This window comes from Perognathus longimembris, chromosome 12 (assembly GCF_023159225.1).
Source record: "Perognathus longimembris pacificus isolate PPM17 chromosome 12, ASM2315922v1, whole genome shotgun sequence".
NCBI lineage: Eukaryota > Metazoa > Chordata > Mammalia > Rodentia > Heteromyidae > Perognathus > Perognathus longimembris.
Window position 1 is genome coordinate 62,912,737 of NC_063172.1, and position 20,063 is coordinate 62,932,799.

A 20,063-nucleotide genomic window follows, 5' to 3' on the forward strand; every position below is an offset into this window, starting at 1 on the left:
AAAATGAAGATAAAAGGAGATGGGCCTCTCACACTTTCAAGATATCTGGAGAATAAGGAATAGGGCCCACAGAATGAGGACTAGAAACAGAGGTAAGAGGAAGAAATACTCCAAGTTATCTTTGGAAGTGGTCTTGTAGCTCCTGGTTACTTCTAGTATCATCTGGTACAGATTTCACCTGCCCTCTGCTCTGTTGACTAGACACAGAGTAATGGCGCCTTCTTAAGCATCCTCACACATTAAGCAAGCTTTGACATGGTTTACCATGATTATAGTCATAGAACTTGTCACTGAAAAAAAAACAGGGCATCAATAAAAAGTTAGGAATCTTATCAGTACCATAGGGAAAAGGAATGGTTAGGCACCTTGAGAGTGTCACCTATCTCCAGAACAGGTGCTGACCATGAAATATGACTCAAATACTAGATCCCATTTTCCATCATCAACTCACAGTCCCCCGATCTTTAGCAGCATGCTATAATAAATGTATTTCATATATGATTTCAATTAAATGGGTTAACAACCTAAAGTTAGGTAATTCAAAATGTAAGCCTTTATCTTGTGTTCTTAAAACTAATACCTTAAAAAATAATGGTCGTCTGAGAAACAATGTAAATTTGGACAAAAACAAAAACAGCCCACTGGTGCTGCTGCTGTTGGTTTTTGGATGAGAAAACAATAACATTTAAGGACTTAAAATTTTTCGTTTTCCTCTGCCAACAAATATACATCAATGTAAGTAAGAAAATATGAATGACATCATATTCTACATTATCTCGATCTCCATTTTCTTTTTTTTAGATCAAGAGAAAAATTCTATTTTTTAATTTAATTTTGTTGTCAAGGTGATGTGCAGAGGGGTTGCAACTACATATGTAAGACAGGGAGTACATTTTTTTTGTCAAATTTGTTACCCCCTTCCTCATTTTTCTCCCACCTTCCTCCCTGCCCCTCCCATCTACATTTTCGGCCTCTGAGTTTTTATCTACATTCCACATATCGCTCTGTAAGAGTGTTCTTTTCTCTTAAAAAAGGGGGGGGATGCTCTAGGAATACTGGTTTGTGCCCTGCTAACATGTCTGTCTGTCTCTGTCTCTCTGTCTGTTTCTTTCTGTCTCCTATCTAACTTCCTACACTAGTGTAGTTTCCAAGACCAGGTTTATGGGCCTGAAGGAAAGAAAGAGGGATCGAGTATAAACATAAGGTGTTGCCTTTATGGACACAGCAGCAAATATTCAAGGCTACATTTAAAGCTCAGTGATGTCCAGATGGTATCTCATGCATTCATAGTAAGTTCTGAATATTAGTAGATTATGGACATTAGGAGCCCACTGTTCTCTGTATTCCTCTATTTGTGGTCAACACAAAAAAGCCTACTGTTTTTACCCAGCATAGCTTATGGGTCTCAACTGACCTATTGATAAGAACTAATCCATATCTAACCCTAACCTTAACCTTACATGAAAATACCATATCAAACCTGCATATATTTTATTAGCTTAAGAAAATCTACTTTAGAATAATCTTAGTTTAAGGCTCAGATGGAACTAGTTGCTACTTCCTTGTATTCTCAGCTGATTTCTCTCAGTATCCTTTTTGTCTCTCTGTCTCTCTCCCCCATCTCCTCTTTCATATTTTCATACATGCATATATGCACACAACACATTCTCTCTCTCTCTCTCTCTCTCTCTCTCTCTCTCTCTCTCTCCCTCTCTCTCTTTCCTGGTACCCTGGATATTGTATATATTGTATATATGTGTATTGAAACTAGGGAAGGGAAGGGGTATATCAAAATGGAGAGACAAAGGATAAAAGACAAAACAATGCAACAGCAATACTTACAGAACTATAAGCTGTAAACCAACTGTACAACTCATGTCGGGGAGGGAAATGCGAAGGGGGGAAGGCGGGGGGCGGAACGAGGGAGGAGGTAGCAAGTTGGATAAGAGATGTACTCACTGCCATAACTATGTATGAACCTGTAACCCTTCTGCACATCACATTAACAATAAATAAATAAATAAATATCTTTTAAATCACAACAACACTACTCCGTGGGTACTGTAGGAATTCATTCTGTCTTCCATATTTTTATTGAATCACAATTGCTGCAGTCTCTCAGTATATTATATAGATCTAATCACATATAATTTCTCCCAACTGGACTGAGCTTTTCATGAACACATTTTTTTTTTCTGTATCCTCAGTCTCCTGTGTGGTGACTTATAGATTTTTTTTTTCCCTGTGTAAAGGAAGCAGAACAGATAAACCCTCAGGACAATTTAAGAGGCAGTCACATAGTGGTGGTCGAAATAAATAAATGCTGCTGTTTATTTCTTCCCACACCTGACTCAGATGGTACCTGACCTAGACTGGAGATGAATCAGATTTAAAGCAATCGCCAGACTCTGTGCTGTTGGGTGGCCATTCCACCCATGCTCCCCTGGTGGGAATGCCAGCTCTCAGCTGCTGAATTTGTGCTCTCCTGGGGAACAGAAAATCTGGACCATGTACTTGTTTCCAGCTGCCTGCCACATGGTATTGTCACTGCCCCTTTTCCTCAAGAGACTATAATGAAGTACGGCTTTAATGCACCCCACTTCAGCGTGTCTGGAGAATCAAAATGTCACTTAGAATCTCCCTGTGAGCCCCAACTGATAGATAGGCTCTTTTTACTGACCTTGACATCAGTGCTTGTTGTTCTTAAAGCTAGTGGTTTGACACCTTCTTTCTCGTGTGGCCAGAACGCCTACAAACTGCTATTTGTCAGTGGTGTCTGTGAAAAATGAGATGAGCGACTCATAGAAGCCACATCACCTTGGACTGACCAGGACTGTTGCCTGAAGGCTTAAGCAGAGCCTAGGGAGCCACAAGATAGATAACATCCACACCTGGAAGACAAGCAAACCATTCATTGATTCCAGAGCAAAGGCTGGGATCTGCTTCCCCCTCAACAGCTCCTATTCAGTCACTGGGCCTGAGATTTTGAACCTTCATCTCTATTTGTACTGAAGCTCCCAGGGGTAGAGAACTGCATTACAGTGAATGTTTGCTTTGTAAGCTACAACATAATACACATGATACTATAATTGCCCTTGTTTTCATAGAGGTAGGAAGCTAATCTCTTTAAGAATTAACATTCTTGGCAGATAGGCTCAGCTCTTTGCATTTGTTTTGTGGGAATACCTGGCATTCTAGTGGGTTTGTTTGTGTCAGCATCTTGGCTGTATCTGTATGATATCACACTGCAACAGGTGTTGTTTTTTTAATGTCAGTGTGATTGGGAGTTAGTATTGTTGAAATCTTTGTGTGGCCTGGCTCTGCCTTGCGGTTTTTCTCTGCAAGGAGGTTTATTAATGTAATCTGCAACTGCGGTATCTTTGGCAGCTTCTGGATTCTCTTCCTCATTGGAAGTTACATTTGCATATTGAACTAGTGAAATTTGAGAGAAGACTGAAAATTTCCAGTCTGGTTGCTTGGCATTTTACATGCCAGCATTTCTGAGTCCTTTTTGGCTCTAGAGGAGATTAGTTTGTAGAATCTTCATGTACTCATTCATGGAACAAATCTTTGAATGTTGTGTCAGCCAGTTTTCTCTTGTGATGAAATAAGTGCCCAAGAGAAGCAGCTTGAAAGAGGAAAAATTTGATTTTGTCTTGGTGGTTTCAGGTTTTGGTCAATGGTTGGCTTGGCGTCATCTTTGGGAACTTGTAATGAAGCAGTTCATGATGGGAATGACTGCATGCTGGAACCAAAGCTGCTCACCTGGCTGGGGGCTCGGTGCTGAAAGGAACACAGACGGAGACATAGAGAGGGTTGGGATGGGGACAGAGCCCCCAGTGTCTCCTTCAGTGACATGCCTCATGTAATCTTCGTTCCACTAGACACTGCCTCCTGAAGCTTTTTCCACTCTCAAATAGTACCACACACCGGTAATTAAGTCACTAGCATCCGATCCTTTGGGGATCATTCAAGATCCAAGTCATAAAATGTCTAACTTGTATAACTCACTCTTTTAAATAATTGGACATAACATAGTTGGCCAAACAAATTTCTCTAGCATTCTAGAGGATACATAATTGCACAATGAGTAAATAAATGCATAAATCACATAATTTTAGAATGTAGGAGAACTAGATTGAAGCTGCTTGTGATGAAATCGGTAAGGTTTTCCTGCTTTACAGTGTGGACTTGTGCAAATGAAGTCCGTGTGTGGCCCTCTCCCCTAATAGAGTTTCAGTGTGTTTGGACTGGAAGAATAGCAGCAGGAATTACACCTTTGAGGCAGAGCTTCTCGGAACTTTGGAACCTCGGAGAACATTATACCCATTTCTTTCTTTATAGAAAGTTTAGCAGGTCTTTACACTGTAAAGTTGTTTCTACTTTTTTTGAGCCCTTTAGCATTGATTACTTATAAAGTTCATTGCTTGACTTCAGAGAAATTATGTCCATTGCTAATTCATGAAGATGAAAAGATAGGATCCAATTTATGCAACTAACTCCTATGTTTTCCGGGGATTTTCCTACCTTTCCTGCCTTTTTCTGCCACTCTTTATTTAACATCATGGTGGTCAAATGAAGGCTCTTGCTCTTAAGAGGCTGATTGATTCCAATACCGTGTTCCAATGAGTATCCACAGGAAGTCAGGCCTCCGTTACACAGCCACCATGTGTGGGGAATGTTGAGTAAATGCCTGTGAAAACCACTCAGACCTGTCTGAAGGAATATCAGGTGACTGAGATGCAGATAAATAAATAGAACAGTTTCTTCTGTGGTCTAACACTGTAGGAGAGGTTCTGTCTTGCCGTTCTGATAGGGTTGAACCAACAAATTGGATCTGCTGTATCTCGCTTGTTAGTTAAAAACCATGTAACTAAATGTAATTGATTGTATATTTTTGCTCCTCCATACTCACACAGGATGAGTCTCTCTTGTAAATTGTGAACGTCACCAATTCTTTATCATGGGTATCCTAACACAGTGTTTACCCCCTACAGCATGCACCAGAATGACATGGAGAGCTTGAAAAACAAGAGTGATTGTTTCACTCCTCCTCTGCCTTTCTATCTATTGTGGCACCCACGCAGTTGTATCCAAAGTTTGAGTTCCTTGATGTTGCAGCTACTGGCCTACCTTTTAGAACCAGTGGTCTAAAAGCACCACAGATGCCCATTCTTCACATGCTAATCCTTTCCTGTCAGGACAATACATTTTTCGTCATTGTAGAAATAAAATGGGATTACATTTATTGTTTTTCTTCTTCATATAGTTTCTGACTATACAAACTACCAGAGTGGTCCCAAAGGAAGTATTCATAATAAGCTTCCTGTGAAACACAGCTAGACAAATAATACTCTACTGATTGCAGATGTATAATTGGAATTCCAATTGATTTGTGTGTATCCTTTGTTTATGAGTAGCATTATTTATAAAACTTGAAATTGGACTGTGTTTGTGGAGACATTTCTACTATTCAGTTCAACACAAAGTAATTCATCTTTGCATCCAAAATTGGTGGAGCTAACAAATGAGCAATGAGTTGAATTCACATACTGTTTGTCTTGTTAAAGTACTGTTCATATGTCCATAGGCTGGTTCAGTCATCCACATATCTTTAATAATAAATATTCATATATCTTTTAGTGTTATATATCTATATATATTATATGCACATATATAAATCATTGGATTTTTTTGAAGGTGAATAAAAATTTCAAAGAAAATTTATCAGTATTTTTGAACCAATTAAAGTTGACCATTTGGAGTATGAATAAGGAATGCTTGTAACATTTGTAAGAGTTAAACTCATTTTAAAACAAATTTATTGTAATACTATGTTCAGAATACAATATTGGCAAACTCATGTGATTGAAGATTGTGAACTAAAGAACACAGGGATGACAAGTTGCTTTCTCCACTATAAGTTTTTTCTTTCAAGGGGTGATAAAGTCCTAAGTGGATGTACTGAATGGCATTTGTTCTTAGGGTTTTCTCTGTGGAAAGTGGATAAGGGGACTAGTAGAACAGCAATATTTCCTAGGTATGCTGGCTGGTAGATCTGGGAACACATGTACAAAGTAGAAGTAATAGGATACACAAGAATAAATTCTATGACCTGGGAAGATTAATTGTTTTGTATAAATTCAATGCTAATAATCATGGGCCTACATTCCAGCTATAAGCTAGACATTCTTGGTTAAAAAGATAATAATAATCTTGTGGTCTTAGACCTATTCAGTATCACTGAAAGCTTGGGCCTTCCCATCAGGAAATAGGATCCAAATGTCAGCCATGATCAATTTGATATCAAATTCGGAAGCCAAGGACATGACACCAAAATCTCAAGCTCTGGATTTTTCCATCAGCACTACAGTATTTCAGGGAAAAGGAGTGAATGATAGTTACCACACACCTTTACTTCTGAATAAATTCTGAGAAATGTCTATTTTGAATAGGACATAATGGTGACACATCCTAATTGTTAGGCTTAGAACTCTGTAAGTTATATTTTGGTGAAAGATGGGAGCCATCGCATAATTTCTACATATATGGGACTCAGAAAAAAAAAAACAGTGTAATTAGAAGGAAGAGCTGAGCTAAGGGCTCATTTTTGTTTTTTACTATGTTTACTATAAAAATGCACTGATTTAATTGAAGGGAATAGCATCAGTCTAAAAGGTGTACAAAGGGTGAACTAATGCAGGAATGATACTCACTAGAGACAGCATGTTGAAAATGAATTATACAATTTATAGGGAAGAAAGGTCAGTCTGGAAAAAAAACTGAGAAAATGAGGGAAGAAGTGACACTGTTCAAAAAGAAATGTACTCATTACATGACTTATGAAACTGTAACCCCTCTGGACATCACCTTTATAGTAAATTGAAAAAAATTAAAATAAATAAAATATGCCTCCATCTATACTCACTAACTTAGTAGTTCTTAGTCTGCAGTGGCTTGGGGAGGAAGCAGATATTAGTAAGTGAGAACTTCTCCACTTGGTATTGCCACTGTTAAATTGAACATTTATGGAAACAAGTGTTATATCACTGTTGTAATTATTTTCAAATGCCATGTGAAACCGTACCTTTTTTTTTTGTTTCCCTCGTATTCCCTTCCTGTGGTTGTACCCCCGCTATCACTGTATCTCATCTGATACTGTATATATGGGTATTAGAACTACAGGAGGGAAAGGGAATACCAAAATCGAGAGACAATGGATAAAAAGACAAACAATTGCAGAAGCAATACTTGCAAAACCATTTGGTGTAAACCAACTGAACAACTCATGGGGGGGAGAAGAAAGGGGGAGAGGGGAGGCAGGGGAAAAATGAGGGAGGAGGTAACAAGTTGAACAAGAAATGTATTCACTGCCTTCCATATGAAACAGTAACCCCTCACTTTGACAATAAAGGAAAAATAATAATAATACAGTGACAAGTTGGGTTTGATTATGAACAAATCTTCCTGTCTTACTTCCTTAGCCACTTATCCCAAATAGCATCTGGTTATATCTAGTAATACTGTTGTTTATTTACCTCTTTAACTTGTGTAGCGTTCATCCGACAATTCTCAGTCATTGTTTACTTTGAGTATTAATGGGAAGTTTCACGAAGGCCTATGGATGGATTCTTTAGGAATCTCAGAAAGAAAAAGTTACTTGATAGCATGCCTCATCCGGTCCAAAGTAGAGCTGGTGGCTTTTGAAGTTCGCTTTGATCTGACGGCTTTTGAAAGCTGCTCCCGCGCCACAATGAAGGTGCAGGATGCACTGTGGGAGAGTTTTCACTTTTGACACAGCCTCAGAGAAGCTCGGTTCCATGACAGCGCAGTCATCTGTGTACCTGACCTCACAGTGACAGCAGCTGTGACTGTAACACAACCTCCCCCGAGAGGCAGATCTCTGCCACGAGGGCTTCCCCTGACAGAATGCAGGTGTCTGAGGACGGGGAAGCAGAGCCCTGAGGAGCTCTGGGAAATGGTGGATCTTGGCTTGATCTCTGCATATGCAATTCGGAGAGGTAGTTGTTAAAACAAAATAACTTTAGAGTCCTATTTTTTTTTTCAAGTACGAAGTAACTCTTAAACACAAGTCCAAATAAAAGTCATTTCAAGGTGCTGATTGCTATAAAGCTCATACCAATTCACAGTACTTAAATTGCTTTAGCCATAAATGTTTCTTTTTCTTTCATATTAGAAAAGTTTCTAGCTATTTGGTTTCTGCCTTTTGCATCTTAGAAGTTACAGTGGATTTCTCTCTTCTCAGTCCATCAGTGGGATTCTTGACTTTACAAGTCATCTTTTTCACAAAGAGTTTCCCCTACTACCTTGAATCTTGTCGGTTATTTACATTAACTTTGTGAAATTGAAACAACGCAAGTTGATGTAAGCAAATAAGATATAGGATGGTGAGACAGCCACTAGTGACTCATGTCCATAATACTAGCCACTCAGGAGTGTGAGACATGGAGGTCTGTGGTTTGAAGCCAGCCAAGGCCAAAAATACCATCTCCAATTAACCAGCAAAATCCCTGACTATATGAATGGCTCAAGTGGTGTAACATTAAACATAAGTGAGAAAGCTGACAGCATCAATTTATTTATCTTTCCCCACTACCCTCCAAAACCCCCAAACAATACCTGGCTCATGAAAGGTATTCAGTGAATGTGTGTCAAATGGACATATGTTATTGCTAGAGTACCCAGTTGTCCTGTGTTTCAAGCTTGACGTTGTGTCTATGAGTTCTGTGTCCACACCCTAAAGTATGTATGCCATTGCTACATTGCCTTTGTAACCTTTGAAATTTCTTTCCCAGTTTGGAGTGCAAAATTAGCCACATTACTAATAAGATACCATGAAGTATTAATTTCTAGAAGGATTATGATTTTGGGCAAAGCCATTGCAATCTTTAAATATAAATATGCAAAATGATGAAGGGAATATGGAGAATTTGCTCAAACCTATGAAAATTCTATCTTTAAGTTGGCAGGAAACAAGTGTAAGAATTTATTTCAACTTAATAGCAGACTTAAATCAGTCAGTTGTCACTACACATCACCAAAATTAGAGGCATGGTATGTACCAGATTTATTAAACTATACTGAGGTTTCTTCTGAATCACACAAGGACACCAAACAATTGGGTTTACCAGTATATGTCTGTAATACCACCTATGAATGAGGTAGGAAGTTGTTGGTCTGGTATTGGCTCTGTCAAAACTGTGAGGCCATACCTGAAAAATAATTGCAAGCAAAAAAAGGGCATGGCTCAAGTGGTAGACTGCTTGCCTAGCAAGCATGAGGCCCTAGGTCCAAACCTCTACTTCACCAAAAAAGAAAAATGATCAACAACCCAAAGTGTCTCATACGTGAACTTTCTGAAGTATGTTTATGAGTTCAGTCATATTCAAAACGCAAAAAGCAATGTGTTCATGCATTGCTCTACTTTGTGTTCATTAATATTATGTCACCTTTAAGTCAAGAAGATCTATAATACTCTTGGTGACTAAGATGGTATTTTATTATTTAAAATTTTTATTTGAGTCATATACATGAGCATGATTTAAACATATATTAACATCATTTTATAACCAACTAGTTCAAGAAACATGAGAAAACATCAGTTTCTTGCTTTTAGATTTTTTTTTTTGTCAAAAAGAGTAATTTGCTATTCTTTTAGCTGTTTCTTTGGTAGGTTGCTTCCAAGTCATTCTATAGCTTTCTTTGACTTTTTTAGTTTTACTCAATGAGCCATTAAATTTCTACCATGAAATAAAGGGACTTACCATTTTATCATTTGCTCTTTTAAGCCCTAACTACCATATGAACTCCTGCCATCTTACTGAAATAGTCATAATTTTATTAACATTTATTAATAGTACAAGGGGCCACTTTGTGATAATCCATTAAGCTCGGCTTGGCACAGAGAGATAAAGAATTAGAATTACTCTTCCGTGTGTGGAATCCACTTTTTTCAGCATCATTTGGTAAAGAAGCTGACTTTCCACTGTCATTGTTGGGACTATTGTCAAGAATCAGAAAGCTATAGCTGTATGGATTTGTTTCTTAATCCTCTGCTCTATTCCATTGGTCTACAATGTTTATATTCTGGTGTCATCATTCTGTGGTATAGTTTCAAGTCAAGCATTAATCATTTTAGTCCAGATTTCCTTGGCTACTTAGAGCCTTTTGTGATTCCTTATGAATTTTAGGATTTTTTTCTAGTCCTGTGAAGAATTTCATTGGAATTTTGATGAGAATTGTGTTGACTGACCTTTGTTTGGTGAATGTAGTGTTTTCACAATATTAAATCTGCTGACCCATGAACATGGCAAGTTTTCCATTTGCTGACCCATGAACATGGCAAGTTTTCCATTTTCTAGTGCCTTTTATTTCTTCAATGTTTTATAATTTTCACTAGAGAAATTTTTCACCACTTGGGTTAGGTTTATTTCTACGTATTATACTCTTTTTCAGGCAATTGTGAATGTAATGGTTTTCCTGATTTCTTGTATCTCACTAGACCTATTAATAGTATATTAAAAAAGCAACTGATATATTTTTTTGTCAACACTGGGGTTTGAGCTCAAGATTTGTAAAGCAGATCCTCTACAACTTGAAACATGCCCAAGCCTCTTTTTGTCTTAGTTATTTTCTTTTCTAACGATGTCTTGCTTTTTGCCTGGGTTGGCTTGGATTGCAATCTTCTTAAATAAGAATGTGTATGTCAACATGCCTAGCTTTTTAAATTTTATTTTTATTTTTTAATTTTTTTGGTGGGAGTGGTGCTAGAGCTTGAACTCAGGGCCTGAGCACTTCCTTAAGTTTTTTTTGTTCAAGGTCAGTGCTCTACTACTTGAGCATAGCTCTAGTTCCAACTTTTTTTGGTAGTTAACTGGAGGTAAGAGTCTCAAGGACTTCTCTGCTGGAGCTAGCTTTGAATAGTCATCCTCAAAGCTCATTGTCCTGAGTAGATAGGATTACAAGCGTGTGTTCCAGCTTCCTTTTCATTTTTGTCCTCAGGTTCCTCTGCCCCTGAGCTTTTGAAATGGGGTCTTGGGAACTTGTCATCTGGGTTGGTCTTAAAATGCAATCCTCCCAGTGTTAGCATCCTGAGAGCTCTAAAAATTATTGGTATAGTCTTATAGAGAATTCTAGATGTTACATCATATTTCTTTCTACTATATGTGTATCCCTTTTATTTCTCCTGTAATGTTGCTTGGACAAAAATTTCAAGGACTATATTGAACAAGAGTGAACACGGAAATAAGTCATTTATCATTGTTGTTGTTAAGTTCGACGTACCATGTGAAATTATGCCATTTTCCTTTGTCTTTCTTCCCCATGGTTTTACCACTGATGTCACTGTAACTGACTTTGGTACCCTGGGTACTATATATATATATGTTTATCGGAAGTAAGGAAAGGAAGGGGAACATCAAAGTGGAGAGACAACGGGTAAAAGGAGAACTAATGCAACAGCGGTACTTACAACTGTGCTGTACAACTGGGAGGAGGGGGAGAGAATTGCGGAGGGGCACAAGTGGGAGGAAAATGAGGGAGGCGGTAACAAGTTTGATAAGAAATGGACTCACTGCCTTAAATATGAAAGTGTAACCCCCTCCCCCCCGTGCATCACTTTGACAATAAGTAAATCAATTTCTTAAAAGAGTGATAACACTAGACATTCTTGTCTTTTTCTTGATTTTAGAAGAAATACTTTGGTTTTTTTTCTATTCACTATGATGTTGACTATGAGTTGGTTGTTGTATACGTCCTTTATGAAGACAGATGATCATATATACATTTTTTTCTTCCAGTGTTTTTTATGAAGGGATGTTGTATTTAAGCAAATGCTTTTCTCCATCTATTGAAATGATGATGTGAATTTTTGACCCTGATTTTATGATTTTTAAAAAAAAAATTTGTCTCTGTATTTTATTTATTGGTTTTTATGTACCAAAGCATTTTGTGTCTTTGGAATGAAAGTTGATTAAGGTATATGTAGTTTTTCATTGTGCAAAAAATTTCATTTAATTTGCAAAGAAAATTTTGGGAATTTTTGCATGTATGTTTAGCAAGGATATTGGTCTAACATTTTTGTAGTGGTGGTGGTGGTGGTAGTGGTTTTGGTGGTTTCTTTACCCATTTTGGTGTGAGTTAAGCTGGTTTTATAGAATGAGTTAGGAAGTGTTCCTTTCAAATCTATTTTCTGTAATAGTTTGAAGATTTAAGGTTTAGTAAAATTCAGCAACAAAATCATTGAGCCAAAAATGTTTTGATTGCGAGATATCTTTATTACTATATTAATCCCATTACTTTTCATTAATGCATTTAATTTCTTTTATATCCTCCGTGTGTGTGCACGCGTGCCTGTATACTAGAGCATGAACTTGGAGCCTGAGATGATTAAGAATAGTCTCTTAGCTTTTTTTGCTCAAAGTGTAATTGCCACGTGAGCCATAATTCAACTCCCAGCTTTTTGGTGGTTAATTGAGAAAAGTCTCATGGACTTTCCTGATTTAGCTGGCTTCAAGCATTACATCTCAGGCTCCTGAGTAGCTAGGATTACACACGTGAGCCCTGGGAGACCTGTCGAACCACTGGGACCAGACTCTTTGGATCCTTTTTAATTCAACTTTCTTTTTTTTCCCCTTTATCATCAAGGTGAAGTGCAGAGGGGTTACAGTTTCATATGTAAGGCAGTGAGTTCATTTCTTATCCAACTTGTTACCCCCTCCCTCATCACCCCCACCTTCCCCCTTCTCCTTTCCCTCCTCCCCTCCCCCCTGAGTTGTTCAGTTGGTTTACACCAAATGGTTTTGCAAGTATTGCTTTTGGAATCGTTTGTCTTTTTATCCTTTGTCTCTCGATTTTGATGTTCCTTTTTCCTTCCCTAGTTCTAATATTCGCATATACAGTATCTAGGGTACTCAGATGAGTACAGTGATAGCAGGGGTGCAACCACAGGAAGGGGATACTAGAGAACCAAAAAAAGCTACGGGTTCACATGGCATGTTGAAAATTAATTCAACTTTTTTGTTTCCTTTCATCGTTTTAGCTTTCATATTTGTCTAGCACTTTATCCACTTATTCCAAATGTTTCAACTAATTGAATTATAAATTTTAAAATAATCCCCAATAATCTTCTGGATTTTACTAGTATTTATTGAAATATTCCCTTTTTGGGTCTCTAATTTGATTAGTGTAAGTCCTTTTCATATTTTATTTTATTTTTATTGTCAAAGTGATGTACAGCAGGGTTACAGTTACATATGTAAGGCAGTGAGCATATTTCTTGTCAAACTTGTTACCTCTTCCGTCATTTTCCTCCCACCTATCTGCCTCCAGAATTAACCCCCCTGGAGGTGTATCGTTGGTTTACAGCATATCGTGTTGTAAGTATCACTGTTGCATTGGTTCGACTTTTGCCTTTTGTCTCACCATTTTGGTGTTCCCCTTCCCTTCCCTGGTTCATATAAACATATATACAATACACAGGGTACCAAAATCAAATACAGTGACAACAGGGGTAAAACCATAGGGAAGAAAAACAAATAAAAGGGCACAATTTACCATAACTAAAATATGGAACCAACCCAGATGCTCCTTGGTAGATGAATGGATCAAGAAATTGTGGTATATATACACAATGGAATTCTATGCTTCTATCAGAAAGAATGGCATTGCCCCATTCATAAGGAACTGGAAAGATTTAGAAAAAAACTTTACTAAGTAAAGTGAGCCATATCCAAAGAAACATAGACTCTATAGTTTCCCTCATTGGAAATAATTAGTAAATGTCTAGGGTAGTCCTAACAGATAATCACAATAGCTCAATAGCTATGTTGTATGATCACATAAGATGATGCTAAGCGAAATGAACTCCAAGGTATGGCAATTGCTTCATCATTGTTATTTTCAATGTACTATGTGAAATTATGCCTTTTTCATTTGTTTTTCTTCCCTCTTGCTTTACCCCTAGTGTAAGTTTTATTAAGATGTGTTTCGTGATCTAAAATATGATTTTGGAAAAAGTTCCTTAAACTGCTAAAATTAATGTGTGATAACTACCTTTTGGATGAATATTTTGTAGATGTCTTATGAGTTCATTTGACATATACCATAGCTTAGTTCTGTCTTGTTTGTTTAGGTATGTATGCAATGGAGTTTGAACTCTGGGTCTTGTGCTTACCAAGCAGGCATTTTACCACTTGATCCATGGTGCTAGTGCATTGTGCTTTGATTATTTTTGAGGAAGCGTCTTGCATTTACACCTGTGATGGGCTGAACCTCAATTCTCCTATTTGTGCTTCCTGTGCAGTTTGATGATAGATCAAGCACCATGCCTAGAATTTTTGTTGGTTAAGACATGGTTTAATTTAAAATGAGATACTTTTGAACTCAGAAGATATGAATCTATTTCATCCTTTTTAATAACTGAAAGGAAATTTTGAGTAACAATTTATGCAAAACTTTTCTCACTGACAGATACATGGTTCCTAGTTTTATATATCACATAAAACATTGCTGGATACATTGTTTCACCTAAACTTATTTGCATATGTATGCAAAAATATCACTTTAGTCAAATAGATTCCTAATAGTAGAATTATTCAATCAATGCAGCCGTGAATATTTAATATGAATGGAAAAGTCAATTTCTTTCCAAAAAGATAGTATATATTTCAACCAAAAATGCATAAATATGCATTTTTCACATCCTCACAAATGCAGAATGTCAAATAAAGTGTTACTAATCTGAGCAGTACACAAATGCTGCTTTTTATTTTGATACACATTTTCTTGAGTTTGAACATTCATCCATATCTGATCTTTTGCAAACAGACAGGTTGTCTGTTGCTAGAATCTGACATGTTGTGTAGCAGATGAAAAGCTACATGTCTCAGCATGCATTGTTTCCAATCCTTAGCATATTCCTGTCTCTGTCTACAATAGGTAGGAATATCACAGAGTATATGTCTTGTGGACTAGCAACAGAATTCAAGAATCATACTTAAGAGTCACCAGACCATTCCCATTGAAACCTCATTCATTTTCTCTGCACCATAGTGTCAATGGATGTAAGAAAAGTCATATGGGGCGAAGGGGGACAGGGAGACTGACAGAATACATTGGCTGTATAAAAGCAGTAGAAACTAGTTTTACCGCTGTTGTGGATCTCAGGAACATATAGTGAGAGATTGAAGTGCTGAGAAAAGTTGAAATGTTGGTATTGCATTAAGAACTTCAGACTTGCTTGTTTACCAAGGAGCACTTATTTTGTTTTTGATCTAGTTATATCAGTGGTTAGTCCTCCTATATTTTTCACTTGATCCATTGCTTATATTATCTTTTTTTGAATTTTCACCATGTCAATGTCTTTATCATTATCACCATATGAATTTGAAAAGGCCAGAAATAGGCCAGACACTAGTTTAAACCCTAATAAGTCTTCAGAGAGTTTCTGGATGGGAATTTTCTGTATAATTTCACTTCTGTTTAAACATAAGCTTGAAAAAAAATGTTGGAAAGAGTGAAAGAAGGATGTGCAGTTGTTGATATTTAATGCTTGCCATACACTTAGCATGTTGTCCCTGGGATTTTGATGGAGAGTGCCAGGAGACCCAGCACCGTGTTAAATATTGAACAGTGGGACTTCTGCCAATGTAGCATATGGTTTTATGTGAACAATGAATATTCTATTATCTCATGTGTAATGCCAGGAAAGAAAGTCGATTTGTGGAAACCTGGTGCAGCTGAGCTTGCACTAGAGACAATCCTTTTCATTACTGCTGTCTATAGTGTGAAGATGGATTGAGATACTCACTGGAGAAAGGCACGCGGGATGAGCTTGTTAATGAGGTACAACTGTGCCCAAAAGAGATACCAGCAATTGCTACTATCAAATAAATTTTAATGACTTGATTGTGTCCCTAGTGATCTGCATTTTCTCTGAGCTGCCAGGATTTTCTAACATCAGTAATAATATAGTGATTTCATCCCTGTCTTAGAGAGGTCTCTATTGGTATATTTTTCTCATGACATTATTAATGGAATATCATCTCTTTTCTCCAGCCTGAGGTATTCATTTTGCTTATGTAGTTTTGCCCAAAAGTAACTTAAAGAAGGAATTTTAAAGAACGATCATATCTGTGTAAATATGTATTCTTGTCTTATGATGACTCCTTGTTTATTCATCTTGTTTCAAAATTGAAAAGCTAGAAACCAATCATACGATGGTGAGGCAGATAAAAATCAATAGTCCAGGTCTTTAGTAATTACAAAAGGTTGCATAGTTTAAGTATACTTAAAAGTATTAGAATCTCAAGGCTACTATACAAAACTGTTCCTGGCCACCAGCTTTGTAATAATAAAGCTGGGAGTTCTAACCTCTTGCATAATGGAATGGAGGTGATGGGTAGCTGCCTTGTCTGTGTGCAGTAGCAGGTGTAAAAGGGTCTCCAGGCTCTTTTGTCTGCAGTCCTTGGCAGCCTGAGCTGGAGGAGGCCTCTGAGGCCATAAGGTCAGATAGTGGGAAGACTGTGTACCCCACTAGCTCATGAAAGGAAGGGGGGAAGGGTGATTCAGCACAAGGGATCCAGCAATAAGGAATAGGGAGGGACAGAGGGAAATACAAAGAATAGGCAAGACTAACTGTCAAGAGCCACCAACTGCAGCATTCACGTGCCACCTGGAGCTAATGGAGAACAAAATCTTCCTTTTGGTTTTGGATAAGAGTAGGATTTATTCTTGAAAGTGTGGGAAGGACATATGTGAAATGGAGGCACTCCTGATACAGAGGGCCTAGAGAAAATTCACAGATTAATCCTTTCTTTACGATAACGGTTAAAAGTTTGCAATCAGACAGGTTCAGCAATAGTGCTGAACCTTCTGTTTTGTCTTTGGTGCTGGTACTGGGACTTGAACTTAGGGCCTGGGTGTTGTAACCTAGTTACAGTTGTGTGTATGGCGATTATAAACTTGGTGAGCAAAATGTTTCATGTCTTAGACACTTTCATGTAGTTGGAAATAGAGATGTAGTTTTTGCTGGAATTTTGAAGAAATACTGGGGAAATGTAATGAACACTGGTTTTTTCCTTGAGGTTCTAGGGATGATAGGCCAGTTTCCATTGACTATCGTGTACGATTATACTGTAAGGTACATGAGTTATATAATTTTATATGGTATGCAATTTTATAATGGTATGATTAATTTAAATGAAGAAATGGGTGAATCAAAATGATTAACACTACAACTAACTAAAACTATATAAATGTGATAGATTTGCTTTTCCACTTACCAGCAAGCCAAAACCAAATGATGGGTTGACATTAAAAAACAGATTCAGCTGATGTCCTTTGCTTAGAAGCCCAGGATTTCACATTCCTTTCTCTCTTTTTGTTTTTGGTGCTAGGATTGAACTCAGGGCATCATATTAGCTATGCCGCTTGAGCCCCATATCTAGCCGCTTTATGCCCTGGTTATTTTTGAGGTACAGTCTCATTTTATGCTTGGGATGGCCTGAGCTGTGGTTCTCTTATTTGTGCTTTCCCATGGTTGGATAAATAGGTGAACACCAAGACACTGGCCATCAACTGAGATGGGGTGTTTAGAACATTTTTGAGCCTATCACCTGATCTCTACCTCCCAGTAACAAGGATTGCAAGTTCATGTTACGGTGTCCAATTCAGGATTCTATACTGTTGCAAGTTACAAAGTGATGCAGATACACAACCCAGTCTAATTATGTCAAGCCTTATGTTTTAAATCTTTCCTGCATAGCTGGGAATACAAACAGAACTTCTGTTGGCCTGTGATCCCCTGCATTGATTATTCCATAAAACCTGTCCACTCCATGCACTCCTGATCGCTTACCTGCATACAAGTGAAGGAAATTCAATCTCTCCAATGACGTACGACAGATTAATAGAGTTTTCTGATGATGATTTTATTACCCATGACTTCACAAAGTAAACTAGCTAAGGTGAAAGTTCAACTTCTTTTTGAAAGTTAAATCTTCATATATGAACTAAAAATATTTTCAGCATTTTAATATTTCAAACATGCTTTATAGTTTGTTGAACTCTAAACACAGTACTTATGAATCTGTCACGCCTGACACTATTGAAGAAATAATAGCCAATTATCTTTTACAGTTGCAATGTGTTATTTCTAATCACGATTCAGGTTAGTGCCTCTTTGGGGCAAGAGTGAGACAATGGGGACAGGACGAGCTTCAGATGCTCATATCCTCATAGATCCTTTTCTCCTTTCGTATGTCGGGTCATTGCACTTCTCTGAGTGTCATCTTTGCTGCAATTCATCCTTGTGGCCCACCACCAAACAGTCCCTGGCACCTGCATGTTAGGGAGTAAAGAAATCCTTACTGAAACAAACAAACAAACAAAATATTGCATGTTCTCTCAGGGGAATAAAATATATTGGAGAAAATCATGATTGTGAAAATTGTAACTATTTAGGAGCTGTATTATAGTGGTTCATATATTTATTGCATGATGGCTCATACCTACCCATTCCAGATACTCGGGAGAAAGAATCCATGAGGATCACAGTTTGAGACCAGAGCTGTACATGGACAAAGTTTGTAAGATCCCTTGTGAAACGAATCCTATAGGTGTATGCCTGTCATGCCAGCTATGACAGGTGAAGTAAGCAGGTGGATTGTAAAACAATCTAACTCTTCCTCAACATACAATAGTGTATCAGAAAAGCAAAGAAAAAAGGGCTTGGATCCATTAGAAAAGCATGTACCTAGCAAGTAAAAGGCCTGAGTTCAAGCCCCAGTAACACCAGAAAAAGAAAAGAAGAAAAAGAAGGAGAAATGAAAAGAAGGAAAGGGGAGGGTGACAAGAGAAGAGAGATGGAAGTAACAATATATTTTGTTTAAAATTTTAATATATATGCAATATTACAAATAACACAGAAGAATGGGTAAAGAAACTAATTAATCAAAGTATGGTCTATGGCTGATTCAACTTCTTGGTATGAAGTTTTTCACCACAGCGCAGATTTCAGTCAATTACATACTAAAAAGAAAAAAGAAACCACAAGGATAAAGTTTTACTGTCATTAGCAGTCATTCTTGTTTTCCTTTATGTGCTTAATTGAAAAATTGCAAAAGCTCCCTTTTTTCCTTGACAAACATTCAAGAATGTTACCCTAGTTTGGCACATGGCTTTTATATGACTAATTCCATTGGGATCTCTTGTGTAGGGACTTCCCTTGGACCATTACTAGGGTGTCAGCCATTAAACAATTTCTCTTTTGGTAGTTTTCAGTGATTGCCTTTTACAATCTCTGACAGCGCAAAGATCGATTCGTAGAAAGTCACTGACATTGCTTCAACTGTATTTGGAATTTGAGACAATTTCAATGAATGAAGCTCAGTTACTTGACCAGTACTTTCTGATAATGAAGGGGTCTGAGTATATTTTAGATATGAGGCCCTTGTTTGATGCATGGGTAGTAAAGATCTTCTCCCATTCTGTGGGCTTTCTATTTATCTTGCTAGCTATGTCCTTTGCCATGAAGAAACTCTTCCGTGTGATGCAAGCCCACTTGTCTAGACTTTCTTTGATTTGTTTTAATTTGGGATTTTAGGAAGTTTTTGTCTGTATCTAGGAGCCCTACTGTTTCCCTTACCCCCTCCTATAATGTTTTCATGCTATCTTCACTTACATTGAGGTCTTGGTCCATTTTTATTTGATTCTGGTGCAGAGTGATGTATAGGGATTTATCTTCAGTTTACTATATGTGTGTAGCCAATTCTGCCAGCACCATTTGTTGAGAGGCTGTCTTTCTACCAACCTGTATTTTTGGCTCTCTTATCAAATATTAGGTAGCTATAGGTATGTGGGTTCATTTCTGGGTCTTCCATTCTATTCCATTGGTCCTCGGGCCTATTCTTTTGTCAGTTCCAAGCTGTTTGTATTTTTATGGCTTTTTAATCAAGTTTAAAGTTTGCTATTGATGTTCCTCTAACACTGTTTTTTTCTGGTAAGGACTGTTTTTGCTATTTGATGTCTTTTATTATTCCATG